A 12,537-nucleotide genomic window follows, 5' to 3' on the forward strand; every position below is an offset into this window, starting at 1 on the left:
GTCCTGTGGTGTTGGTAATGATTTGTTTCCTGATCTTGGGACTCTTTACATGAATGTGTTTAATTTGTGAAAATGTATGGAGCTGTCCACTGAGGACTTTTATTTTCTGAATGTATAAAAATAAATACCTCAATAACATTTTAAGTAAGAGCAAAAAGGAAAAAAAGCCCCAAGTAATTTATTATTATTTAACCAACACTTAATCAGTGCATGTATCTTTTTTTAAGTTTATTTTGAAAGAAGACAGAGACAGCGCAAGTGGGGGAGGGGCAGAGAGAGGATCTGACTCGGGGCTCAAACTCCTGAAACTAGGAGATCAGGACCTGAGCCAAAACCAAGAGTCAGAGGCTTGACTGAGCCACCTGGCTGCCCCATGAGTATATATTGTGAGTTAAGTACTGAAGAAATACTGCAGAGCTAGGTATTCACTGAGCCTCCAGAGTATCACATACTGGCTGGAGGAGACACAAACCAACAAGTCCACCACGTATGTGCACATATGAGACCTGTGAGAAGCATGGAGGGCACGGCTGTTTCAATCAGGGAAGGACAGACGGTTATGTGAGCATTTTCTAGGCAGACATGGCTGGCAGGGTGGGTAGTACAAATATAGAGGACATTTCAAGGAAAGAAACTGAAAGACTCAAGGGTGCCAAGGAAATGTCATTGGTGATGACTAGGAAGGGCAGAGCAGATAGGAAAAAGCAGGAGGGAGATAATGTTGGTAAAGACCACATGAGGAAAAGCCCTGGTTGTGGTAGTAAGGGAGTCTTAACTATATAGGTAAGATATTAATGAAGATTTCTAAAAGAAAACAACAACAATACAATCAGAAATGTGCTGACAGCATGGAGCCTGGATCCTGCTTCCGGATCCAGCTCCCCAGCTGGAGCCGTCTCTGTCTCTCTCAAAAACAAACAAACAAACATTTTACATATGATGAGGGTTTTCTGTGGTTTTAAATAAAAACATCCAAATAAACTACAGCTTAAATCTTTACATTACCCTCTTGTAAATGCCAAGACTAATAGTATTTATCCTCAACGAGAACACTTAAACATACATGTTTAAAACTAATGGTGTCAAAGTTATTGAAAAGGAAAATCCCTCTTGCTCTAAGTCTTGCAGATGGAACCAGACTTTGCTTCCAGAATTCTGACCGACCAGGAGCTCCAGCAGATATGACAGTCTGGGATGTCATGAATCTCACATAAAGTAGATTACAACCTTCTAAAAAATGCCAGAAGGCTACAGTACCAGAAATGGGACCAGAGTGTGGAAGAAGTGGGACCAGGATCTATATTTGGATCCTGTATCTAAATCAAGTATTTGGAAAACTGGAGGGGCAGCATCACACCTGGACATATTTGCTTGTAGTAGTTCACAGTCAGGAAGCTGAGCCCTGGACTGGCAGCTCCAGGGCAGGGAAAGGAAGCCAGGATGCCTACAAAGAGCTAGCCATAGGGCTGGCCAATGGGATCTCACGGCGGCAACCCCTAGCTACCAGAAGCAACAAAATCCTCTGCAGATATGCTTTCCAATCCCAATTTTGGCTGTTTAGAGCAAACACCAAGAGAGAAAACAACCAAATGAGCAGAAATATTAATCAACAGATTTAGCACTTGGGGATTGCCAATAGGAGATCTGCTGGATCCCGAACCTTGGCAGAGCCATGGATGCAATAGATAAATAAAGCAGAATCATAAAGAACTCCAAACAACAAGAGAATATTAGAGATATCCAGAGATTTTTTTAAAAACCCTAAGGATCAAAAGTTCTTCTAAATGCTTTATCCTTCAGGCCAGTCATCTGCAGAGGCAAAAAACCAAAAGAAACAGGACACCTGGGTGGCTCAACCAGCTGAGCAGCCGACTTTGGCTCAAGTCATGATCTCCTTGTTTGATAGCCCAACCTCCATGCTGGACTAAATGCTATCAGCATAGGGCCCAGTTCAGATTCTCCACCCCTTTCTTTCTACCCCTCCCCAACTTGTGCTCTCAAAAACAAATGAAACATTAAAAACAAAATAAAACCAAATTTTTTTTTTCTAGAAATGAAGTCAGAGGAAACAGATTAAACTGGGTGAGAAGAAAATTATAAAACTATGAAACATATCTAAAGAAATGATCCACACAGAGACCACAGAGATGGGAAACATGAAAGCATGAAAGATAAGCTAGGCAAAAGCAAATCCAAGGAACACTGACTTTCTTCCATAATACTATTAGTTAATACAGCCATCAGGAATAGAGCATTATTAAAAAAAATAGAGGATGACAATGTATTCAGAAAGGGTTTAATTCACTAGAAAATGATTAATTTTTTATACTTTTAAACCTAGTAAAAGAGTATCAAATGTATAACTTCAAAACTGACAGAATTGCAGGGTGGGAATGAAAATGTGCCTCACGATAGGGATTTGAGAGTACTTTTCTCAATTTCAAGCTCACATGTAACATTAAAAACTACTGATCACAAATTAAGTCAAAAAGTAAGTTTTAGGGGCGCCTGGGTGGCTTAGTCGGTTAAGCGTCCGACTTTCGCTTAGGTCATGATCTCGCGGTTCGTGGGTTCGAGCCCTGCGTCGGGCTCTGTGCTGACTGCCAGCTCGGAGCCTGGAGCCTATTTCAGAGTCTGTATCTCCCTCTCTCTCTGACCCTCCCCTGCTCACGCTGTCTCTCTCTCTCTCTCTCTCCCCTAGAAATAAAAAATTTTTAAAAATTAAAAAAAAAGTAAGTTTTAACGAATTTCAAAAAGTCAATGACATACAAACCACAATTGCTCACCATAATACAATGCAACTAGAAGTTTAAAATATACACATAATTTTTCTGTGCTTAGAAATCTAATTTTGGAAATCAGTAAATATAGCATGAAAAGGGAAATATAAAGGCTTCTTAAACTTACATTACAAAAGAAAAACATGCTCATTATTTATACACTCTGTGTTCTTGACAAGAATCAGGAAAACAGTAACAGAACATAGAAGGCACACACACACATACACAAACAAGGATAAAAAAGAAATATAAAGCAAAAATACAACACAGATAAGACAGATAAAATAGAGAGAATCAATATACCCCAAACGTGGTTCTTTGAAATAATAAAGGCAATAAATCAGTGTGACACATCAGGAAAAGAGAAAGAAGGCACAAAATAACTGTATTAGGACTGGAAGAAAGGTCCCAACTATTAATAAGTCAAAATGGAAGTGTCAAAGTATTCTGAAAAATTTAATGCCGAATAAAAAATTAGATTAAATGGACAAATCAGGGGTGCCTGGGTGGCTCAGTCAGTTGAGTGTCCAACTTCGGCTCAGGTCATAATGTCACAGTTCGTGGGTTTGAAACCAGCGTCGTGCTCTGTGCCAACAGCTAGCTGAGAGCCTGGAGCCTGTCTTTGGATTCTGTGTCTTCCTTTCTCTCTGACCCTACCCTGCTCACACTGTCTCTATTTCTCAAAAACAAATTATATATATATAATATTTATAATTATAATATAACTGCCTTANTATGGGGGGTACCTGGGTAGCTCTGTCGGTTAAGCGTCCAACTTTTGGTTTTAGCTCGGGTCATGATCTCTTGGTTTTGTGGGTTTGAGCCACATATCAGGCTCTGTGCTGACAGTGAGGAGCTTACTTGAGATTCTGTCTCCCTCTCTTTCTCTCTGCCCTCTCCCCCACTCGTGCTGTCTCAGATCTCTCTCTCTCTCTCTCTCTCAGCAATCAGCAAACGAATGAATGAATGGACAAATTATTAGAAAATGTATTTTACCAAACAGATTTAAGAAGAAAAAGAAGGGGCGCCTGGGTGGCTCCGTCGGTTGGGCATCTGACTTTGGCTCAGGTCATGATCTCATGGTTCGTGGGTTTGAGCCCCGCATCGGGCTCTGTGTTGACAGCTAGCTCAGAGCCGGAAGCCTGCTTTAGATTCTGTATCTCCCTCTCTCTCTGACCCTCCCCTGTTCATGCGGTCTCTCCTCTCTTTCTCTCTGAGAAATAAATTAAAAACATTTAAAATTTTTTTTAAAAAAAGAAGAAAAAGAAGTCCTGAATAGTCCTATAATTAAAACAAAACTAAAATTGGCACAAAAACAGACACATAGACCCATGGAATAGAATAGACAACTCGAAATTAGACCCACAAATGTATCGCCAACTAATCTTTGACAAAGCGGGAAAGAGTATCCAATGGATAAAAGACAGCCTCTTTAACAGATGGTGCTGGGAGAACTGGACAGCAACATGCAGAAGAATGAAACTAGATCATTTTCTCACACCATGCACAAAAATAAACTCAAAATGGATAAGGACCTGAATGTGAGAGAGGAAACCATCAAAACCCTAGAGGAGAAAGCAGGAAACAACCTCCTTGACCTCAACTGCAGCAATTTCTTACTTGACACATCCCCAAAGGCAAGGGAATCAAGAGCAAATATGAACTACTGGGACCTAATCAAGATAAAATGCTTCTTCACGGCAAAGTAAATAATCAACAAAACTAATAGGCAACTGACAGAATGGGAAAAGATAGTTGCAAATGACATATCAGATAAAGGGCTAGTATCCAAAATCTATAAAGAACTCACCAAACTCCACACCCGAAAAACTAATAATCCAGTGAAGAAATGCGCAGAAGATATGAACAGACACTTCTCCAAAGAGGACGTCCAGATGGCCACCAGACACATGAAACGATGCTCAGCGTCCCTCCTCCTCAGGGAAATACTAATCAAAACCACTGAGATACGACCTCACACCAGTCAGAGTGGCTAAAATAAACAAATCAGGAGACTCTAGATGCTGGCGAGGATGTGGAGAAACGGGTACCCTCCTACACTGTTGGTGGGAATGTAAACTGGTGTAGTCCCTCTGGAAAACAGTGTGGAGGTTCCTCAAAAAATTAACAACAGAACTCCCCTATGACCCAGCAATAGCACTGCTGGGAATTTACCCAAGGGATACAGGAGTGCTGATGCATAGGAGCACATGTACCCCAATGTTCACAGCAGCACTCTCAACAATAGCCAAAACATGGAAAGCACCTAAGTGTTCATCAACTGATGAATGGATCAAGAAGATGTGGTTTATCTATACAATGGAATACTACATGGCGATGAGAAAGAATAATCACACAACAGAATATTTGACAGCAATGGAAATAAATGAACTGTTGCCTACGTGGATAATGTAACTACATGGATACGCAATGAAAACAATAGTAAAACAAAGTCTCAGAAGTCTAAATGAACCATATTTTAGAAAACTGAAAAACAAAACTACACCATGTTAAGCACTTCTTTCTTTCTTTCTTTCTTTCCTTCCTTTCTTCCTTCTTTCCATCCTTCCTTCCTTCCTTGTTTTTTTTTTGAGGGGCAGTGAGTGACAAGAGAGAGAGAAGGAAAGAAGCAGACTCCACGTCCAGGATGGAGCCCAACACGGGCTCAATCTCACAATAGTTCGTTCACAACCTGAGCTGAAATCAAGAGTCAGACACTTAACTGACTGAGTCACCCAGGTGCCCCAAGTATATCATTCTTTGTGATAAAAGTCACTTAAAAAGTAGTAGAACAAGATTTCAAAATTTAGATTCTCAGTGCTGGTGGCAGAAAGGTGAGAAGATAAGGGAGAAAGAGAGATGAAAATTACTGTGAATGCTCTAATTCTTAGTTCAGATGAAATATGTAACACGCATTAAGACACGTTCAAAAAAAACAATGAAGAGATCTGAACAAAAACCAAACACAGATGGGGTTTAAAAACAAAACAAAACACCCTAACTTCCCAAGTTACTGTTAACTGAATGTGCACTGGACCACCTTTGCTGAGTCAGCTTAATTACAGACTGAGTATTATGTGGGAGAAATTCAGTATTTCTTTAAAAAGATAATCTGCTTTTAAGCAACAACCTGCAACCTACAGCTCCACATTCTAGAAGATCATACATTCCCCGTATTTACTGTAAGACCAAGTCCAACTTGGTATTAACTCTTTTAATTAGCTAGGAGTCCAAGATGAACAGTTATATAATATTAATATCTATTCATATAATGATGGTACAGTTAAAGAGACCTTCTCTACGGGAAGAAACCTGCAGACAAACGCTCAGACTTTTAATGAGACATCTATTAAGAGTTAATTATGAGTTGTATGTTCCTCAAGATGCTATGTGGAGGAGTATGTAAAGTGGTTTCTATCCTACAAAACATTTTTTCAAGCTGCTTTTAGACATCTTGGAAAAAGAAACACAAAACAACAGCTTCTCTTTGGTCTGAATTCTGCTTGGAACTGTAAATGCTTAAGAGGCTGCAGCCCCTCACATATGCCATGTCATCTTGTTGATGTCTACAAACTAGATGGTTGAAAATTCTTGCCTACAAATGTGTGGTCTGACCCATGTGTGCAAAGATAAATGAAGAGGATACTAGAATGAACAAAATAAAAATCCCAACTTAAGCAAGCAGGCACATAACATAAACCAGTGGACCATGTGTCAAACATAAAAAGAAGAAAGTAAAAAAAAAAAAAATCCTTTGACATGTAACTGAGCTATGAGGGGAATGCCCTGTCAGCCAGGGGAAGATATCAACAGCATAGCTCACAATCAAGACCTGGTGCCAGAGAAAGGGTGCTCTGTGAAGAGCAGACAGGCAGTAACTGTACTCAGCTTTGCAGGCTATGTAACTCTTTGCTGCAACTCTGCAGTTCCACCAGAGCAGCACAGAATCAGCCATGAGAGAGGCCCGGAAGTGAATGAGCATGGCTGTGCTGCAATAAAACTTTACAGAAAGTAAAATATGAATGTCATATAATTAGTACGTGTTAAGAAATATTGTTCTTCTTTTCATTTTTTCCTATCATTTAAAAATGTAAAAATTCTTATTTATTCTGGACTAAATAAAAACAGGCAGCAACCTAGATCTGGCCCAAGAAGCAAAATTTCTTAGCCCCTGCTCTAGAAGTTGGTGAGTTCTGGACCCAGACTGTTTAGGTTTGAATGCGGTCTCCGAATTCACTAGCTGAAATGACCTTGGGCAAGCTACTTAGCTTCCCTCAGTCTCCTTATCTACAAAAGAATAACAGTAGTGCTAATGATTAAACAAGTTATTTCATGCAAAATGCTAATAACTGGTTCATAGTAAGTACTCAACAATATAAATATTAGCAGGGGCGCCTGGGTGCCTCAGCTGGTTGCGCATCTGACTTTAGCTTGGGTCATGATCTCACAGTTCCAGAGTTTGAACCCTGCGTTGGGCTCTGTGCTGACAGCTCAGAGCCTGGAGCCTGCTTTGGATTCTGTGTCTCCCTCTCTCTCTGGCCCTTCCCCCTTTCAAAAAATAAAACGTTAAAAAAATATTTGTAAAATATATTAGTATTAGCAAATACAGTAGGCTGGACCCAAGTCTTATCTATTAACACAAGCCCTTGCAGTGGCCTTTGGCACTAACTCCATGACAACAACAGAGGGCTCTAGTTCTGCCCTGAATTTCCAAAGGTCCTTTACAATCTGGTATGTCATCTGTGACTTCCCCTCCCTGTATGACCTTTTTTTTTTTGGTTGTCAGAAGCTGGTTTTTTCCTCAAAATTTATTAAATTCTAGTTATTTAATATATAGTGTAATATTGGTTTCAGAAGAATTGAGCGATTCATCACGTACATAGAACACCCAGTGCTCATTATAACAAGTGCCCTCCTTAATACCCATCACCCATTTAACCCACCCCCACATCTACCTCCCTCTGTCAACCCTGTTTGAGTTTGTTCTCTATCATTAAGAGTTTCTTATGGTTTGCTTTGCTTCCTTTTTTTTTTTTTTTTTTTTTTTTGCTTTTTTTTTTTTTTTTTTTTTTTTGAGAGAGGATACAAGTGAGGGGCAGAGAGAGAGGGGGAGAGAGAAAAGCAGGAGAGGTCTACTCTCAAGTTCACCCAGGGCTCATGTTCACCCGAACTGGGGCATGTCTCGTGCTCACCTGATGTGGGTCTCAAGCTCATCGGGATCAGGGCTTGAGCTCACCTGGAGCGGGGCTCGACCTCACCCAGTGTAGGGCTTGAATTCACAATCTGTGGGATCATGACCTGAGGTCAGAGGCTTAACAACTGAGCCACTGAGGTGCCTTTTTTTTTTTTTAAATTTATTTATTTTGAGAGAGTGTGCAATCAGGGTGGGGGTAGAGAGAGAGCATCCCAAGCTGACTCATCACTGTCAGCATGGAGCCCAAAATGGGACCCCAACTCATGAATCTCAAGATCATGACCTGAGCCAGTATCAAGATTCAGATGGTTAACCAACTGAGCTACCCAGGCGCCTCCTCGCCCCAACTTTTTTTTTTTACCCCTTCCCATATGTTCATCTATTTTGTTTCTTTACTCCATATGAGTGAAATCATGGTATTTGTCTTTCTCTAACCTTCTTCTTTTACTTTGCATTATACACTCTAGCTCCATCCACATCATTGCAAATGGCAATATTTTGTGTGTTTTGGTGGCTGAGTAATATCCCATTGTATGTATATGTGTATGGATATACATATATACACGTAGCACATCTTCTTTATCCATTCAACACCTGATGAGACATAGACATGGGTTCTTTCCATAGTTTGGCTATTGTTGACAATGCTACTATAAACACTGGGGTGCATGTACCCCTTCAAATCTGTATTTGTATCCTTTGGGTAAATACCTAGTAGTGCAATTGCTGGATTATAGGGTAGTTTTATATTTTAACATTTTGAGGCACCTCCATACTATTTTCCAGAGTGGCTCCACCAGTTTGCATTCCCACCAACTTTGCAAAAGGGTTCCCCTTTCTCTGCATTTTCACCAACACCTGTTGTTTCTTGTGTGGTTAATTTTAGTCATTCTACCAGGCATAAGGTGGTACCTCATCATGGTTTTGGTTTGTATTTTCCGGATGAAGAGTCATATTCAGCATCTTTTCATGTGTCTATTAGCCACCTGGATGTCTTCTTTGGAGAAATGACCATTCATGTCCTCTGCCCATTTCTTGACTAGACTATTCCCCACGTGACCTCTGACTTTCTCGAAAAGGGTCAAGGAATGTTGACAGAAGCACATGCCCTTGTCCCATTCTTTTAAAATGTTACTGATAGGTCAGGGATAGCCAACCAATCTGAATGACCAGGGGTCAGCAAACTATATAGTCCTGCTTCCTATTTTTGCAAATACAATTTTATTAAACGCAGCCACACTCCTTTGTTTAAATATGGTCTATGGTTGCTTTTGTACTACAAAGGAAGAGCTGAGTAGTTATGACAGAGATTGGTTTGCAAAACCCTGTAATTTTTATTGTGTGGCCCTTTATAGAAATGTCTGCTAAACACTGTGACAGAAAACTTCATGCTGTGATAATCCTGCCTACGAATGAAGATACTCAGGAGAGGTCTACTCTCAAGTTCTCAATTTTCAATATTGGGAACTGAGGGACACTGGCAACTAGGGGATGTGACCGGGACCCATGAGAATACCTACCAAGGCAGTCAGATTTTAAGGTGGCCCTGTTCATCCTTGACTCATGGTTTTCATGTCCTTTTACAATCCCCTTCCCGTGAGTGTGAGCAGCATCTGTGAGGCAAATGTGATGGGATGTTCAGTTATATAAGACCGTGTCTTTTTGCTACACTCACTCTAGCCTCTCTTTGCCGGCTTGATGCAGCAAGCTGACATGCTGGGGAAGCCTACATGGTGAAGAACAGAGGGTGGTCTCTAGTAGTTTAGGCAGCCTTCCAGCTGACAGCCAGCAAGAAACTGGAACCTTCAGTTCTATACCTGTAAGTAAATTAATTCTGACAAGAGGAGTGAACGTGGAGGTGGATTCTTCAGTAGTCAAGCCTCCAGATGAGAACACAGCCCAGTCACCACCCTGAGTGCACCCTTGTGATATCTGAAGCAGAGGATCCAGTTAGGCTGTGGCATAGACTTCTATAACTCACAGAAGCAAGGAGATAAATATATCTTGTTGTAAGCCACTAACTTTATGGTAATTTATTATGCAGCAATAGATATTGCTGCATAATACACCTACTGAACTTTTCAATGAACCTCAACCAAGTATGAGAGGTAAATTAGCTGGCATCCACGACAGCAGTATCTTCAGACACTAGGAACAGGAAATGGCACTGCCAATCCGGTTCCACTCTGTCCCTGACCGCACAGATGCAACACAGATACCCCAACTGGCTCTGGGCCTCCACCTCCATTTTTGCTCTGTGCCCCCAAACACGCTTTAGCTCGAGAGGTATGTGTCGCTTTCATCCTTCTTAGAGAGCTGAGCTACCTCCTCCCAACCACCAGGCCAGAATGCTGTCCTTCATGGAAACCACACCTTTCTCCTAGCTTCTGCCATCAGGTGTTTCTTGCTCTAGTGATGATAATACTGCCAGCAAAACCAGAATGGCGAGATCTAGAAACCATCTCCTAAAGAGCTGAAAGAACTGGAAAAGTTAGCGTGGAGGAGAGAACTAAATGCTTGTAATAATAATAAATAATAATGATGATTTGGTGGGAACTCTTCTATTTCCTGCACGTCATCTGTAAATTGTCAGCAGGTAATTTCTAAAATAGGCTGAATCCTGTCATTTCTCCGCCCCAGGACTTTTTCAATTTTCACAAGGTAAAAGCCTTTCAAAATCCCCCCCTCCCCACATCTATACAGCTGCCCTTGGTCCCAGTACCTGCTCCCCATAGACTTTTTGGTATTGTTTCCAGAATATGCCACACTTGTCTATCTTTTTTCCCTTTTTCATTATTGTTTAAAAGGTTGCCTCCTCTGTGAAGCCTTTCCTAACTGACCCAATCAGAACTTGTATTTCTTCCACCTGTGCCTCTATCTATACCTGTATTTGTTTCTTTCCTTCCTTCCTACCAACCTTATCTACCTACTTACAACATCTTCCCACCCTAACTGAATATCCTTCAAGGACAAGTGTTTAATTCAGTGTTTCACAAAGTGTGGTCCAGGTACCAAGCCCCCCTCCCCTGGTGGTGGAAATGTCCCCAAGGTCAAAACTATTTTTATAACAACACAAAGATGTTATTTCCCTTTTCACTCTCATCTCCTGCAAATATAGAGTGTGGTTTCCCAGACGCATGATGAAGTCAGCTACGGGGATGTGCACCTGTGTTATTATCTTGGTTTAAAAGTTTGTTTTAATTTCTGATATAGTAAATATCCACAGATATAATTCTAATAAATTAAAGCATTTTGGGTTCCTCATTATTTTTAAAGAATATAAATAAGTCCTGAGACTAAAAGAGTTTGAGAACTTCTAGTCCAATAGTTTTTGTCTTCTCAGGGAAGAACAAAATAAGGCCCCTGGTGGGAACTTGCTCAACCCTTCTGGGAAACTGATCATGTCACTGTCTGCATTGAAGTTCAAGCATTCCATAGAGCTGCCAATATACAGTCCAAGCCTGCATCACCCTGTCACTCTCTGTGACTTTGCTCCAATCTAGCTTCAAATTTGATCTCTCCATGTCCTTATTTGAACTTTGGGTTGAAGCTAACCTGGTTTACACATCCCACCCTCTGTACAACCTTCTGTTACCATCTTTGTGCCTTTGTCCACATTGTCCTACAGAACCAAATACTTGCTCCCATCTGGCTCAGTGACCTCCAAACCTCTTTTTCAGTGTTCAGCTCAAATCCCTTCTTTGTAAAGTCTTCCCCGGTATAAACTTACATGTCCTTTTGTACTAACTCCTACAGCACCTCCCATACCCAGTCCCTCTCGAACAATTAATACTACGTATGCTTCATTATGTCCCAAATCCTCCACCACGGAATGATTTTTCCATGTATGCTCACCACCAAAAAACGGACCCAATTAATAGAGGGTATGTATTACTTACGTCTTCTATAGTAGCCCACAGCAAGAGATCTCTAACAAGTAGCCAAAAAGCCTAACTTGATAAAAGTCCCCAAAAGGGACTTTTATATAATGATACCATATAAAAGAAGCCAATTTCTTCCTAAAAATAAGTATCCTACCATTTAATAAACATGAGTCATTAGGCAAGTCACTTAAATTCTGGCCAGTGTTAGCTAGTCCCTAGATGTTAAATGTCCAATTATGAGTTCCTCAGAAGTTTGACTATCTGTCACCGCCTCTTGAAATAGGTCTGAAAGAGCCCTTCAAATAGAACACTGACAGAAGAGAGAAGCCACTCCACATGATGGAAGTCTGATGATCAAATACTCTTCCACTGTTTTCTTAGGCTCACTAGCCTCGCACATTTCACACATGGTGTTTTAGAAGTGCCTGATTTGTAAAATGTTATGAAGTCCTCACAGTGAGAAGAATGAGGCTATTTATAAGCGATGAATAGTATCCGAGGAAAGAACTGTAACAGTCACTTCTGGGCTTTCCGTTCCTAGAAAGTGACCCTTTCAATATTATCATTTTCAAGATGTTCTTCTTAATCTCTTGAAGGATTAGAGACTAGTTTTTATCCTTCTTGAAAACTAGAAGTGATTAACTGGGTTCCTCTACACAGAACTGTGACAAATGGCTCA

At 40.7% G+C, this 12,537-nt stretch overlaps 1 protein-coding gene across 1 annotated transcript in view; it reads right to left on the reverse strand.

Annotated features, from left to right (window-relative positions):
- SMARCC1 (SWI/SNF related BAF chromatin remodeling complex subunit C1) overlaps positions 1-12,537 on the reverse strand; it is a 172,263-nt gene that overhangs the window by 49,211 nt on the left and 110,515 nt on the right. The gene's annotated exons all lie outside the window — the stretch shown is intronic.

Source organism: Crocuta crocuta, unplaced genomic scaffold, assembly GCF_008692635.1.
Source record: "Crocuta crocuta isolate KB4526 unplaced genomic scaffold, BGI_CrCroc_1.0 scaffold77, whole genome shotgun sequence".
Classification (NCBI taxonomy): domain Eukaryota; kingdom Metazoa; phylum Chordata; class Mammalia; order Carnivora; family Hyaenidae; genus Crocuta; species Crocuta crocuta.